The sequence below is a fragment of the Amphiura filiformis genome, chromosome 15 (assembly GCF_039555335.1).
Source record: "Amphiura filiformis chromosome 15, Afil_fr2py, whole genome shotgun sequence".
NCBI classification, from domain to species: domain Eukaryota; kingdom Metazoa; phylum Echinodermata; class Ophiuroidea; order Amphilepidida; family Amphiuridae; genus Amphiura; species Amphiura filiformis.
Genome location: NC_092642.1, coordinates 867,712 through 882,305, shown reverse-complemented (window position 1 = coordinate 882,305; position 14,594 = coordinate 867,712). Strand labels below are relative to the sequence as shown.

Here is a 14,594-nt window from a genome sequence, read left to right as displayed (position 1 = left end):
TTCTTTATAAAAAAAAACCTGGCTATTGTGAGCAGCCCATCAAGCCCTTTTGGCAATAGCTATACACTAGCTGCAAACAACATATTTGTTTTAATTCTTTTTTGTGTGTGTGAAAAGTAGAAACATTATGTAAAAACATTTAACATTATGTAAACAAGCGGAAACATTCTTTAAAAAACTGGCTATTGTGAGCAGCCCATCAAGCCCTTTTGGCAATAGCTATACACTATATAGCTGTAAATAATGAAATATTTAACAAAATATTTAAAATAGCTACTACAAAAAAATGTAGGCCTAGATAACGGGAGGGAATCAAGAAGGCCTGGCCCACGAGAAGACGATGTGACTATCACAAATGAGCCCAGAAGTCGGCAAATGTGATTTTGAGCTACAGTCCAAAATATCAAAATATTTCATATTGGAAGATATATTGGATTTTCACAAATTTGAACATACCTTTTCTGGATTTCTCCTTCAAAAAAGAGCTTGGCCTACTACAAAATAATTTAGGCCTACATAATATAATACCATGACGGGAGGGTAATGCATGGAAAATGAACGAGCAACGATTCGTTGTTTTCATGAAGGCCTGACCAACAAGATGAAACAAGATGAAATTCACTTCTTGTTTTCGACAATTTAGGCTGAAAAGGTTTGATTTTACTAAAATTTCAATATTTGTTTCTATTTTTACCATTTCCAAAATTAGTTCAACAAAATAAACACAAAAAATACACGTAAAAATGCTCCAGACGTAGCAAAATGATCCTGCAGGAGTTTGGTGTCTTTTTAGGGATACGTGGTTCAAATACAGCTTGGCAGACATGAATATTTTAATTTAGCATATCCCGATTAACAAACATAATTTCGTTGCCAGCATTTACGCGTGCTTGACGCTTAAATAAGCACACATTTCCAAAATAGAACTTAAAGTATAGTGCGATTTTCCCATTGAAAATGATTCTGGACGCAAGTGCCTTCCCAGGGGTGCCACTCCGGGGGTCCAATATACTAAAACGGTTAAAGGATCTGGAATGAGCGTTTCGACAGTATTTTTTATGGAACATGAGAGCACCTCAGACGTATCGAATTGTATTCTGAATACGAAGCATGTCTTTCTGATATCAAATAATTTTCATTTTTGAAAATCACGATATAATACAAATTTTATGACAAATTATAAAAATTTGATATTTTTCAAATTTTTGATATATAACAGTCCTCGAAGTAAATTTTATAAATATAATGATATACTAAGTATTCTTAAAGTGTATGTAGCTGGTATGAAAAGCCGACGATCAATTGAAAATTTTGACCTTTCATATTGAAGATATGGATTTTTTTCCCCCAAAAGACCTAATTTTTGTGTGTGTTTTGGGGAAAAATCCATATCTTCAATACGAAAGGTCAAAATTTTCAATTGATCGTCGGCTTTTCATCCCACCTACATACACGTTAAGTATAAATCATCAGATTTATAAAGTTAACTTCAAGTACTGTTAAATATCAAAAATATCCATTTTTAATGATTTGCCATAAAATGTGTATTACATTGCGAAACATTCTTTAAAAAAATAGCTATTGTGAGCAGCCCATCAAGCCCTTTTGGCAATAGCTATACACTATATAGCTGCAAATAATGAAATATTTAACAAAATATTTAAAATAGCTACTACAAAAAAATGTAGGCCTACACACTTAAAACTACGGGGTCAAAAAAATGACCCAAACGGGGTCATTTTTGACCCCAGCATAGTTATCAACTAAACACCATACCACTAACGGGGTCATTTTGACCCCATTGGTCGGGGTCATTGCAATGACTACGTATTTGGGTCAAATAGTAACCCCATTGGGGTCAAAATATTACCACATTTCGGGGTCAAATGAAATGTCCCCTTCAAAAGGGTTGCCTTATTGGGTTACTTAATGACCTCATTTCGGGGTCAAATGAAATGACCCATTTGAAAGGGTTGTTTTATAGGGTTACTCAATAACCACATTTAGGGGTTGTTTGGATTTTTTAGTAGGCCTATGGTCATGCTGGTCCCACCAGGACATAAGTGTGTTTCTGCACAGAGAAAGCATTACATAAACAGCAAACTGCAAAATGCATCTGTGTATCACACTCACACACAGTCAGTCATCGCCTATGACAGTTCACGTATTATAAGCTTACATGATATAAGCTTATAACAACTGCAGCCAAGACACCAGCCACGACAGCATGAAATTGGAATGAATCTGCGTGCATAGACAAGGGTCTATGCATCCTTGCAGTCTCACTTTTCAACTAACTTTTCATATTCCATCATGCAGACAAGCACACACGACAATCCGCTGAGCTGCACAATCAGAACAAATATGGCGCTGATGTGACCACGTGAGCCGATGCACACCGTGTGTGCAAATAGTTCCGAAATGCAAGTCATTATAAAGTTGACAAATTGGGTAACTTCGGTCAAAAAATTAGTTTTATTTATTAATCAACAAACATTAATTGAAGCTCATGTTTAAACTCATTTATGAATTGAGATTTTCAAAGCGGAAGATTGAAACTGATATCAATGCGCGACGGTATCGGCAAAATGACCACTAAGTTTTTGACCACGTTCGTCGTGGCTAAAATGACCTCGTGAATGTGGTCAAATTAAAACAGTACAACCCCGGGGGTGCCAGTTGAACCGTCAATGAAGTCATCACCGACCAAAATTTCGCGGTAAAAGGGTATCTTTTTAAGCATAGGCCACGTCCCGCGCGGGACGCGAAAAGGGTCTCAATTTTGGTGTTGTCTGGAAACAGGGTACCTTTTTTACAATAGATATGTCGGCGTTTTGGGTTCATGAAAAATCAAAGTCCAGCATTTGACGTCAGCCGCTGTTTTCGTTCCTGATTGTAAACAACTTCTTACTTCCGGGTCTGTAAGTGTAATATATTAGTCTTGTGCCCGGTCTTGTACCATGATTAAAACTCGGTGATGTTTGTGCATGCTGCCGAGCGGGCTGCGTAGAGACGGGCGTAGAGACTACGAATTTTGTACAAGGTACAGATACTGTGTAATCGGAATGGATTACGACATACGTTTGACTGCTGAACCAGATATGACAGGAACCATGCCTTTTGGAAATCGTGAAGTGACATTTGCCATCGCTGTTTGTCACCCGCGCAAAACCGAAGTTAAACGGGGAAAAAAAGTGCTTTATATTTCAGATTTCAGAGCTTAGCGCGGATCATGGATTCGGCCCGGGATTCAGCACTGAAATCAAAGGTAAATAGCTACGCTTATTAAGAAAATGCAATCACGTTTTTCATCGCTTTTGCTGATGTTTCTTGCTTTCTACTCCCGGGTTTCTACTTCCGATTGTGTGCCGCGGGTTGTGTACCATTTCCAGGGTGCTTGATTGCAGCTTGTTTGTTGTGTATGACCACAATTTTGTGTTAAGGATGATATTCCAGGCTATTTCATATTATAACAGAAATTGTATGTAAAGGGATTGGAAATACACTAGGTAAATATTGCTTTCTACCTTCGTCAGTGAAAAGGGTCATTGGGACATGTAAGGTCAGTGATATGGGTACCTTTGTTTGCACCATGGCTGTGGTCAGTGATTTGGGTATCCTTTTTTCATAGCAGGTCAGTGGTAAGGGTTACCTTTCAGCCCTTGGGCATGTCAGTGTTTTGGGTGAAAAATAAAAGTGTCTGGTCAGTGATGACAACATGCAATGGTATATGAGTGGCACCCCCGGGAGTACAACCCCCTTGAAGGGTCAAAACAACCCCAAACGTGGTCAATTCAAAATGACCACGGAAAATATAACCCTGTAGTTTTTAGTGTGTAGATAACGGGAGGGAATCAAGAAGGCCTGGCCCACGAGAAGACGATGTGACTATCACAAATGAGCCCAGAAGTCGGCAAATGTGATTTTGAACTACAGTCCAAAATATCAAAATATTTCAGTATTTGTTTCTATTTTTACCATTTCCAAAATTAGTTCAACAAAATAAACACAAAAAACACACGTAAAAATGCTCCAGACGTAGCAAAATGATCCTGCAGGAGTTTGGTGTCTTTTTAGGGATACGTGGTTCAAATACAGCTTGGCAGACATGAATATTTTAATTTAGCATATCCCGATTAACAAACATAATTTCGTTGCCAGCATTTACGTGTGCTTGACGCTTAAATAAGCACACATTTCCAAAATAGAACTTAAAGTATAGTGCGATTTTCCCATTGAAAATGATTCTGGACGCAAGTGCCTTCCCAGGGGTGCCACTCCGGGGGTCCAATATACTAAAACGGTTAAGAGTACGAATGTCCAATTTAAATGATGACCGCCAATTTTTTTGTTCACGGAGTGAACATTTCCCCCACCTGAACCCATATCTCATGCACAGTTTATCCCTTACATACCCTGTGTCTTGAATACCGTAGCTATTGTAGCCCATCAACCCTGTGGTTAAGAGGATATGAAATAATTCCTAATGTCTCATACTCGGGTTTGTATTCCTTTATCTAATCCTGCCCCACATGACAAGGACTTTTTAGCACATCTTATCTTGTATTGAGACAATGGCAGCCAGGACTATTGTTTTGCCTTTTTTTAAAAGCATGTTTACTATTGGATTGAGCCATCAAATGATTATAATAGACTTTACTGATTGGTGGGTAAGGTCAATGCTATTGTTTATTTTGTGATAAGGTTGAGCATATTACTGCATATATGAAAAATACACTGCTATTTTGATACAGGCGATTTACTCAATTACTTCCAACTGACAAAATTTAGTTCCTGTTGTCTACCCAGTAATGTAACCCTAATATATTAATTGAGTTTCACTGATTAGGCCTATGATAGTGACATTGATTTGAAAGTTTGTATTTCAATTTCAATGAGTTTCTTGCTGGATGGAGAGTTATATAAGCCAGGATGTAGGAATCAGGATGTAGGCATGGTAGGTATCATTATGCCTCAAATCACTAATTTAAGATCAGTGCAGAGTAGGCATGGTAGGTTAGATATGAAAATGGAAAGTTAGAACAAATTACTAAACACCTGATTAGTGAACTGTCTTTTTGAAAGACTCTTCTTGTTTAAACATAAAATTGGGTCACCGGTTTTCGGGTAAGTTTTTCCATTTTTCGCAGGGCCCCTCCCCTTCAATACGCGCGCGTATAAGGCCAAGGCCAAATTAACAAAAATCATCGTTTCGCGTCCAGAGCCGTCCCCCTCCCTCCTCGCTTTCTGGGATCATTCCAAATATTTTTTCATTTTCAATTTTCATATTAAATTTTAAGTTTTTAAAACTTTAGTAGAATGTTTATTCTTATAAACAAGTTTATTAGTCAGCATCAATCATTCGCAAGAGGTCTATTCCCTCATAATCATACAAAATCGTGTTCCTGACAGATACTGAAAACTGCTAGCATTTTTACGTGAAAACCATCCTTCCTCATTTTTCCAAAAAGGTGGGGACGTGAAACTATTTTTTAATTTTATGTGGCCTAAAGTCAATAATGCACATTCAGCATTAAAATGAAGCAAATAATAAGGAATTTCAATTGTTTTTCCTCCATATCTTCACAATGAAAACCAAATTTGGGTTAAGTTTTGGTCATTATTTGACTCAAATCAGTAATTTTGTAATGAATTGAGTACATGTGTGTGTGTAGCCTTTTGTGATAAATAACCTGTTTTTGATAAATTATTGTGGTCATATTATATTGACCGTATGTAGTACTTATTTCACTAAATTTTACAATTTTGAGGCAATTTTGTAAAATAACGAGGCCTTACCTCAGTTTAGACATTCAAAAAACCATTACAGCATTTTTTGTTCCCAAAGATCATTGTTTCCATTTTTTTTTATAAATTTGGTTATGTGGACAAAATTAGTCCAAATGCTCAAAATCATTTTTGGCAACATTGCAAACTCTGTAGTAGGCCTACCAGGTACAAACGATTCCATTATGTTCACCTGTATTCACCTGTCTTCTCAGGCTCCTAAGTTTTATTTTTGCCCACCCCATTGCTTGCTTACTACAACAAAAATGACGAGCATTGCCCTGGGATTGAATAATTTTGGTAATGGAACATCACATCAACTTCATACAGGGTGAGTCAAAAAAAAGTGCAATAGAGCAAAGAATCGATATTTATGTAAGAACCACATTGAACTTTCCAATTATTGAACGTTTTTATAAATGCCACACTCAATAATTACCTGTTGTGAAAAAATGAAGTCAATCACATCTACCGTTTAATTTTTATGAGTCCTTTTGCTACGATACCCAATTTCATTATTTGTCCACGAGGTACCATGTATTTTGAATGAGAGCACACAATGCACGTTTAAGGCACCAGCTCTGAAACTGACTTTAGCTAAATAAGGTTGATTTTTGCGTTATTTTAATTTCTTTTTTCTGTTCAAACAAACTTACTAACATTACTTTAAGTCCTTCATACCTCTCTCGACTCCAACTTCATGTTTTTAAATCCCAATATGTTCAACTTACTGGATATTTTATATTCTTAGTCAGTGGGAGTGGTCTAGTTCGTAGACACATTTTCGATTGGACATCGCAAGATTTCGGGTGCTGTTTATCAGGCCGTAGACGACCCCACGTCATCATGCGTCTTGATAATTCCTTACACGCTTGAAGAGGTGCGCGTATGTATTTCGCTGTAATGCGTAGACTAGTGCGGAATACGCGACGCGCTAGCAGTACGCGCAACAGAATACGTGAAGTTGTAAACAAGTTTCGTTCATTTTATAATGGGGGGAATTTTTATGACGGTAACTTAGTTTTTGCTTTAAAAAAATTGTTTACAGTTATTAAAATAATATTTAACTGATTAAGAATGAGAATAAACGATAGGAATTTTTATTTTGCCTATCCTCTACCTATGATAGACGACAGGCAGGTCCAATATTTTTTTATCGTAGTGGATACCGGCTGCGCCGGCATCCACTACTCAAAATATTGGACCTGCCTGTCGTCTATCACACGGTAGAGGATAGGCAAAAAATAAAATTCCTATCGTTTATTCTCTAAATTTAATCCACTTCAATTTGCGCGCATTTCATTTCGACATTTGAAAAAATCCGCCTACAAATGTGTATGTTTTTCATAGAGAATAAACATCTTTAAAGTAAAGGTAAAATGTAAATAACAACAAATAATGTTTCTTTTTCTTAAACAAGACCAAGGACAATAACAAATCGTGTGCTTCATTTTATTTCAATGCCAATGATGTTAAGAAAATAGCAGTTGTTCCAAATCTACCTTACACATAGTGGGCTGACATTCAAATTTTAGATGTTTCTTGGACAAACATTAAAATTGGGTATCGCTATAAAATGTGTCATAAAAACAAAACGGTAAATGCTAATTCCTTGGTTTTTTCACACAACTCACTAATGGATATATCATTTATAAAATGTTTTAAAACCTAAAAGGTTCAAATCGGTTCTTAAATAAAAATGGATTCTTTTCTCTATTGCACTTTTTTTGACTCACCCTGTACTTACCACATAATTATAAGTAACATATGATATATACTATCGTACAAAAAATTATGAATATTAAATAGCTAATCATCACAATTAATTAGCCGAACATGTCACATTTTCAAAAGTAATGTAGCACATGAACCGAACAAGTTATAAAGCTCTTCCTGAGATCTGTGTTTTAAACCTCTTTGCAAAGACTTAGGGAGGGGGATTAGGTTATTCACTGTCAGTGAAAAAACAAAATCTGGAATGATCAATTATCTATCAATTATCATAATTTGTCCTTTTAGTCAATACAATATACCTTTACATTTTTCAACTGAGGTTTAAAACACATAATTATCACAGATTAAAGCACAATCATACAACGTTTCACGTTAGGGGTGGGTGTAGTTTTGGCTCCACATTTTTTTGAAGACCGTAAACTCGTGAAAAAAAGAAACGATAGAAAATTCGCATTGAAAGTAATTAGTTGAATTCTTTAATTAAAAAACACAGAAAATCACGATTTTCACTTCAAAATTAGTATTTTTGAGGGATAGTAACAACATTTGAGACAAATCATCAATTTTCGGTCAAATACATACGGTATTCAATTAGGCGAATGTTTGATAAGTTAAAACTTTTGAATGGAATGTCGGATTTCAGTCAAATAAAAAGCAGCAAAACACAGCTTAGTCTTTTTTAAGGCAGAAAATTCTACTTTTTGCACGGGTGAAAATATAAATGTGATAGATGACATAACTCGGAAACGCAAAATCTGAATCAACTAAAATTTTGGGAATAAACTTTTTTGGTGAGTAGCCCTAATTCCTCAAGTCAAACCTACCACAAAAGAGGATGCTATCGAATCATAAAAGACTCCTTTAAAATGATCAGAAATCCTGCATGACAGTTGCTACTTTCCGTGTATTTTATGTCATGTCGTGGATCTACAAAATGAAATCAACCAACACAGTGGCGTAGCCAAGATGTAACGAAAATGGCCAAAAATTGGCAAAAAGGGTTAAAATCTAACATATCACCCGGCTGACAGCATCCCACCGCACAGGGGGACTCTGGCAGATGTCCCCAGGGGATGGACTTCCCCCCCCCCCATCCACTGGCTACGCAACTGCACCCAACATGATATATCGTCAGCACAGACAAATTTTTATAGCGGTGTTCTCACTATAAGAAAATGTCAGTAAGAAAACGTAAACCTGTCTCGGGCCCGGATCTCGGCCTTTTGTTGTATCCCAGTTGTAATTTAAATTTGATGGAAACTACAAACGTGTAGATTTACAAATCGCTTCATTTGTAACTAACTACTTTTTGTCAATAATAACATTTGGCTTACCATTATTTTGTGAGGCCCTGTAAAATACTGCGGCTCCATCCATGTCCTGGCTCCCTCAAAAAACAGGGCTAAACGCGAGCTTGTCTTCTATGCTTTACTTACTACGACACGTAAGACGACTACTGTCTTGAAAAAATGCGCGAAAGTTTATTCCGTTTGTAAAGAAATACGATTGATCAATAGAAATAGACTCTGCAACATATACTAATTTATAATGGTACTGGTGACTACAATAATAGTATACCATATCACGATTGAATGGTGAATCCGCATGTTTGGGTAAGAAACTAATGACAATTGACATTTTTCTATAATCGATACTTCATACTTGACATTGGTACTTCTTACGCTGCTACAGCGTGTTTCTTACAGGTTTAACCTTGATTGATTGATTGATTGAATTTATTCGAATTAATAACATTAAATAGATAAACAATATTACACAAAATTGTATACATGTTAAAAAGTACAGGGTGTATCAAAATGATTGGTACCGGGCTATGTGACATTTTCAAAAATATATAAAAAATATAAAATTGCTAATTAATATAGTTTTTATACTATAAATAGAAAGGGCATATGTTAACTTGTTGATCTATTAATCTGAAGTTGATAGGTTGATGCATCTGGGAGCTATTGTCATTTAAACGAAGATCGACGTAATCATGGTTTGACTTACACAACACATGATGAATAGGTTCACTGCTTTACATACATACTCTTCAATATCTCGCCTCAGTATATATAACATAAAATTGCTTTACAAATGCTTTTAGAAAGACAGTTCCTGAAGTCCCTGCCTTACGACTCTGGCAGTGTGAGGGGAAGCCCTATCTTGAAAGAACTCAACACCTGGGATGGGTCCATTTTGTAACTGCCTATATCAAATTTTGAAGCATTGTAAGTTATAGCACGTTTGCATGGGATACGCCTTTCTCTTAGAAACTGTCTCCTAAATCTTCTCTGCACTTCTCCATAGCTTCGTGTCTACCAGTAATTCTTAACTATGAATGCACACTGAAGTGTGGAATACTGTGGAGCCATTCCAATAACTTTTACCAGGTCTAAACTAACCTACACTGTCTACAGTCTATAGCCATTCTGCCCACCATCTACTTAGTAATCTCAATAATACAATTTAAATTACCGCCCTTGATGGTGTTGATAGACAAACTTCTTTGACCCCACCTAAATTATTCAAGTCAATAATATTACTCTCAAACAATAAATATTGATTATAACATGTATATATATTATGAATGAAGAAATAGGCAAGGAAAATATTAAACATTTCCATGATTTTCAACATATCATCCTCACAAGGTATTTGCAGTAAAATAGAGCTTTGAAAATGGTGCGTTACTGATCCAGCGTTACGATGAAAAGTGTAAAAACACTACTTTCCTTTAGAATCATGTAACTTCTGAATAGAATGTGCTATCTTTATAATCTAAAATTCTTAGAGAAGATAAAACTACTATAATTACAAATATTTAAACAATTAACCCCAAACTGGCACAAAAAAAGTAAAACAATTCGGTAAAAAATGAGAAGTCTTCGGTACCAATCATTTTGATACACCCTGTATATACTATTTCCAATGCGGTCCTTGGGAATGGGGCTAAAATTGAAAAAAAGACAGGCACAGATTTGAAGGAAAAAATATTAAAGATCATAAATAAAATAAAATTGTGTTACTACTCTTGAATTGCACGTACATAGAATGATCGAGTTCAAGGGCGTAAATTGGGTGGGGGACAGGGGGACACGTTCCCCTCACTTGAGGGGGACACAATATCAAATGCCCCCCCACACACACACATTTTGGTCCCCACCCCTAAACAAAAAAGGAAAAGAGAGAAGAGAAAGGGAGAAAAGGAGAAAAGGAAAAGAAAAAAGATGGCAAAATATGGCAAAATTTTTCGCATTTGTAACATTAACTGATTTGTAACATTAACTGAAACGGTGCCCCCTTAAAATTTGGCTCCCCCCCCCCCCTCTGAAAAAGTGCTGGCTACCCCACTGGCTAGGTGGTTTTGGATTACACATTTGAAGTGATTTGTTTTATTTCGTCGGGGAGAAAATTCCAGTCTTTTTTATTCCACTATAGTAAAATATGGAAGCAGCAAGAACTTTGATTTTAAAATTAGTTGATAATTAAATCTGGCCAACCAGAAAAACTCACTATATTGGTTAGATGGAATCACAGACGTTTCAGCCAAAACTTTGGCCTTCAGCTACATGGGAGGGTCATCCAAAACGTCGCTGATTCCATCTAACCAAAAGTGTGTTTTTCTGGTTGACCAGATTTAATTATCAACTAATTGATCAAATCCCAGATGACTGAAAGTATACACAGTATTTTTCTTTTTGATATTAGAAACTCTAAAATTATACATACTTTACATACATTTATATAATTGAAACAATTTTTGAGCCTGACATAAACGCAGAAATGTAACGCTATATTTAACGCTTAAAAATCCAATTTGGAAACGTTCTTGTCGACCAACATGTGAACGGGGTCATATATCCAGAATTGGAAATAAAGCGCACCATTTTATTTTGAGTAACCTGTAGTTCATTTGTGGAGTTTAGAGCTGATGCGACCTGAATACTATGATGAGGAAGATGACTAATCAAAAAGTCACTGGATAAGCGCACAACACAAAAGCTTGCGACACTTTTGATTAAACTATAGGCCTACACTTTGATTTACTGTAGCGTAGCCAGCGGGGGTGGGGTACCCCCTGACAAAAAATGAAAGAGAAAAGTCCCCCCTCCCCCTAGCAGCAACATTTATTATGTAATAATTATACGAGCTATCTTCGGTAGATAGCAGCATTCACACAGCTAGCTATCTTGAGCAACATTCACACAAAGCATTACCTATAGCCTAATGATTATGAGCTATCTACGGTAGATGTATGGAACGAGTCACGGATAGGCTCAATGTTTGTTAGTCCATGCAATGTAAATTTGAGGAGCTCATTTCGAACACTTCCGGCGTGATTTTTTACATAAGTTAGGGGCCTATTTCATTTCCAAGCTTTTTCCAACACTGGCAACTGGCAACTGGAATTTCAATCGTTTTCATGAAGTAACCCTGGAACTCCATCCAGTTTCCAGTAAAGTACTCCTCTAGGGGGTGTGTACTTATTTTCTGGAAGTTGTCACAGAATCATTGTTCTATTAGTTTCTATTATAGTTTTCAAGAATGACAAACTATTATCTAATACATTTTGATGCTCATAAATTTGAAAGTCATAAGTCATAAAGTCATGAAAGTCAAGTCATAATCACGTAAGAAACAGGACGGAAAAATGTAAAAAATACCGGTCACGTCTGAGTTAAAACTTGTTGAAGTCACTTAGGATGATGATTTTAAAGCGTTTTAGACCTCATCAAAATCACCCTTTCTTTAATGAAGGTTCTACAATTACCAAATTTGGTCTGTAGCGTTATGGCGCTGTACGAGCTTTATAGTTTTAAAAGATGTTGTTTTTTAAATAATTTTTCCCCATCCAATCGTGTTTGGGGTTAATATTTCAGATTAAAAAGATGCAGTTAATTATTAGCCATATGCAGTTACCAATGGTTACTTGATGAAATGTTATGTCTGATGTTAAAGTTATATATAAAAAAGATATATATATATATTTTTTCTAAATCATGTGGAATAGAAGGTAAAGGAATGAAGGTAGGAAAGAAAGAAGGAAGGAAATAATAAATGAAGGAAATAAGGAAGGAAGGAATGATAGAAGGAAGGAGAGGAAGAAAAATGAAAGGAGAGAAGGAAGGGAAGAAAGAATGAAAGATGGAAGGAAGAAAGATGGAAAGGAAAGAAGGAAGAAAATAAAAAATGGGGGATGGAAGGAAAGAAGGGAGGAAATAAGAAAGAAGGACGGAAGGGAAAAGGAAAGAAGGAAGGGATGAAAGAAGGAAAAAATAGAAGGAAGGAAGAAGACCGGGTGGAAGGAAGGAAACGGAAGGGAGGAAACAAGAAAGGAAAGAAAGTAGGTAGGAAACATGGAATGGATGGAAGGAAAGAAGGAAAGACTGAATGAAGAAAGGACAGAAGGAAAGAAGAATGGAGAGAAAAGTGAAGGAAGGAAAAAGAAAGCCGAAGGAAGAAAACAAGTAGGCCTATGAAGAGAAAGAATGAAGGTAGGAAGGATGAAAGGAAGGAAGAAGACAGGAAGGAGGGAAGGAAAAATAAATGAAAGAAAGGAAAGGAAAGAAGGAAGGAAATATGGAAGGAAGTAAAGAAGAAAGGAAAGAAGGAAGGAAGGTATGAAAGAAAGGAAAGATGGAAGGAAGAAGGAAGGAAAAGAAGGAAACGACGGAGAAAGACGGAAGGAGCGAAAGGATGAAAAGGAAGGAAAGAAGGATTGAAGGAAGGAAAGAAGGACATAAAAAAGAAGACGGGAAAGAAGGAAGGAAACAAGAAAGGTATGAAGAGAGGAAGGAAAAAAGGAAACAAGAGGAAGGAAGAAAAGAAGGAAGGTAGGAACGAAAGAAATAAACAAGCACCCTAGCATCCTCTATTTAGGGACCGTTCACAAACACTTGTAAGGGGGGGCCTGATGCAAAAAAATTTCATCGCGAAAATTTTTCGGGGCCCCCCTTACAGACCTCAAAAATTTCAGGGACCCCCCTTTTTTTCATGTTTATTATGGGTCATAGAAAAGCATATTTAACTCAATTTTTCCTCATTTTTTCAGCCCCCCCCCCCCTTAGGAGGGTCAAAAATTTCAGGGCCCCCCCTTTTTGCATCAGGCCCCCCCTTACAAGTGTGAACGGTCCCTTATGTCATTTTTTTTTTTTTTTTGAGAAAAGTGGGAGGATGAGGCTGCCACGGTGAGGGAATTTGAAAAATATCACTTTGTTAACTTACATGGTCAGTCTAAAAAAATAAGGTCAATGTCAAAAAACAAAACAAAAACCCAAAACAAAATTGAAAAAACCCTCATGTAATGGAATCTCAAGATTAAGGAAAAAAAACCCAAAAAAAACAAAACATTTTGGAAATACGGTAGGCCAAGCTAGGCCTAGTCATGATTTTTTGTTTGTTTTGTTTATTGTATTCACTTTTTTGTGATTTTCTCGGCATGATTGATGTGTTTACACCAAAATATTTAGGTTCCTTGACGTCTTGACTTTGAAAAACAACTTTTATGTGTAATTGCGCCTTTACTATGAATGAGCTAGGTACTATTGTTGAGGCCTACACGTTTGATAATCGCAATGATCGCAATCGATAATCGCAATAACATCAATCACTCTACATTCCCTTTTAAAGGGATTTTTAAATTAAGTTTTACGGGCCTTCGTCTTCGTTTGCGTGTGTGGTAGTGGTGGCAGCAACTTTGTTAAGAAAATCCATGTTTTAAGAAGGAAATGTATGTAATAATACTTTAGACTCTTAGTAATAGTATTGATCAATGTATTGAGGGTCTAGATGTATAATTTGTTTTCTCTTTTATCTGTTTAATTGTTAAGCTTATTGTTGAAGATCAGACAATGCAGGTCTACAGTGCAGAATTCTGCACCCTTGGGCATGATGTGGGAGACACACAGACGTGGTCTAATTCTGCATAAAACCGGGCCACGTTATTTCTATAGATCTGCTGCGCATTCAAATTGCATTGTATAACATCGTAATTTCATTTGTGTCCATGCTAATTAAATATGTTTACACAACATGAACTCACATGTTTCCAAGCAAATTAGCAGATT

At 36.3% G+C, this 14,594-nt stretch overlaps 1 protein-coding gene across 3 annotated transcripts in view; it reads left to right on the top strand.

Moving 5' to 3' along the window:
• The first annotated feature begins 14,178 nt into the window (after positions 1 to 14,178).
• The window catches only part of LOC140171122 (kelch-like protein 26), an 81,493-nt gene continuing 81,077 nt past the window's right edge, over positions 14,179 to 14,594 (top strand). For all 3 annotated transcript variants that reach the window (XM_072194304.1, XM_072194305.1, XM_072194306.1), the window contains exon 1: positions 14,179 to 14,257. The gene's annotated coding sequence lies outside the window, so the exon portion shown is untranslated. The remainder of the gene's footprint in view (positions 14,258 to 14,594) is intronic.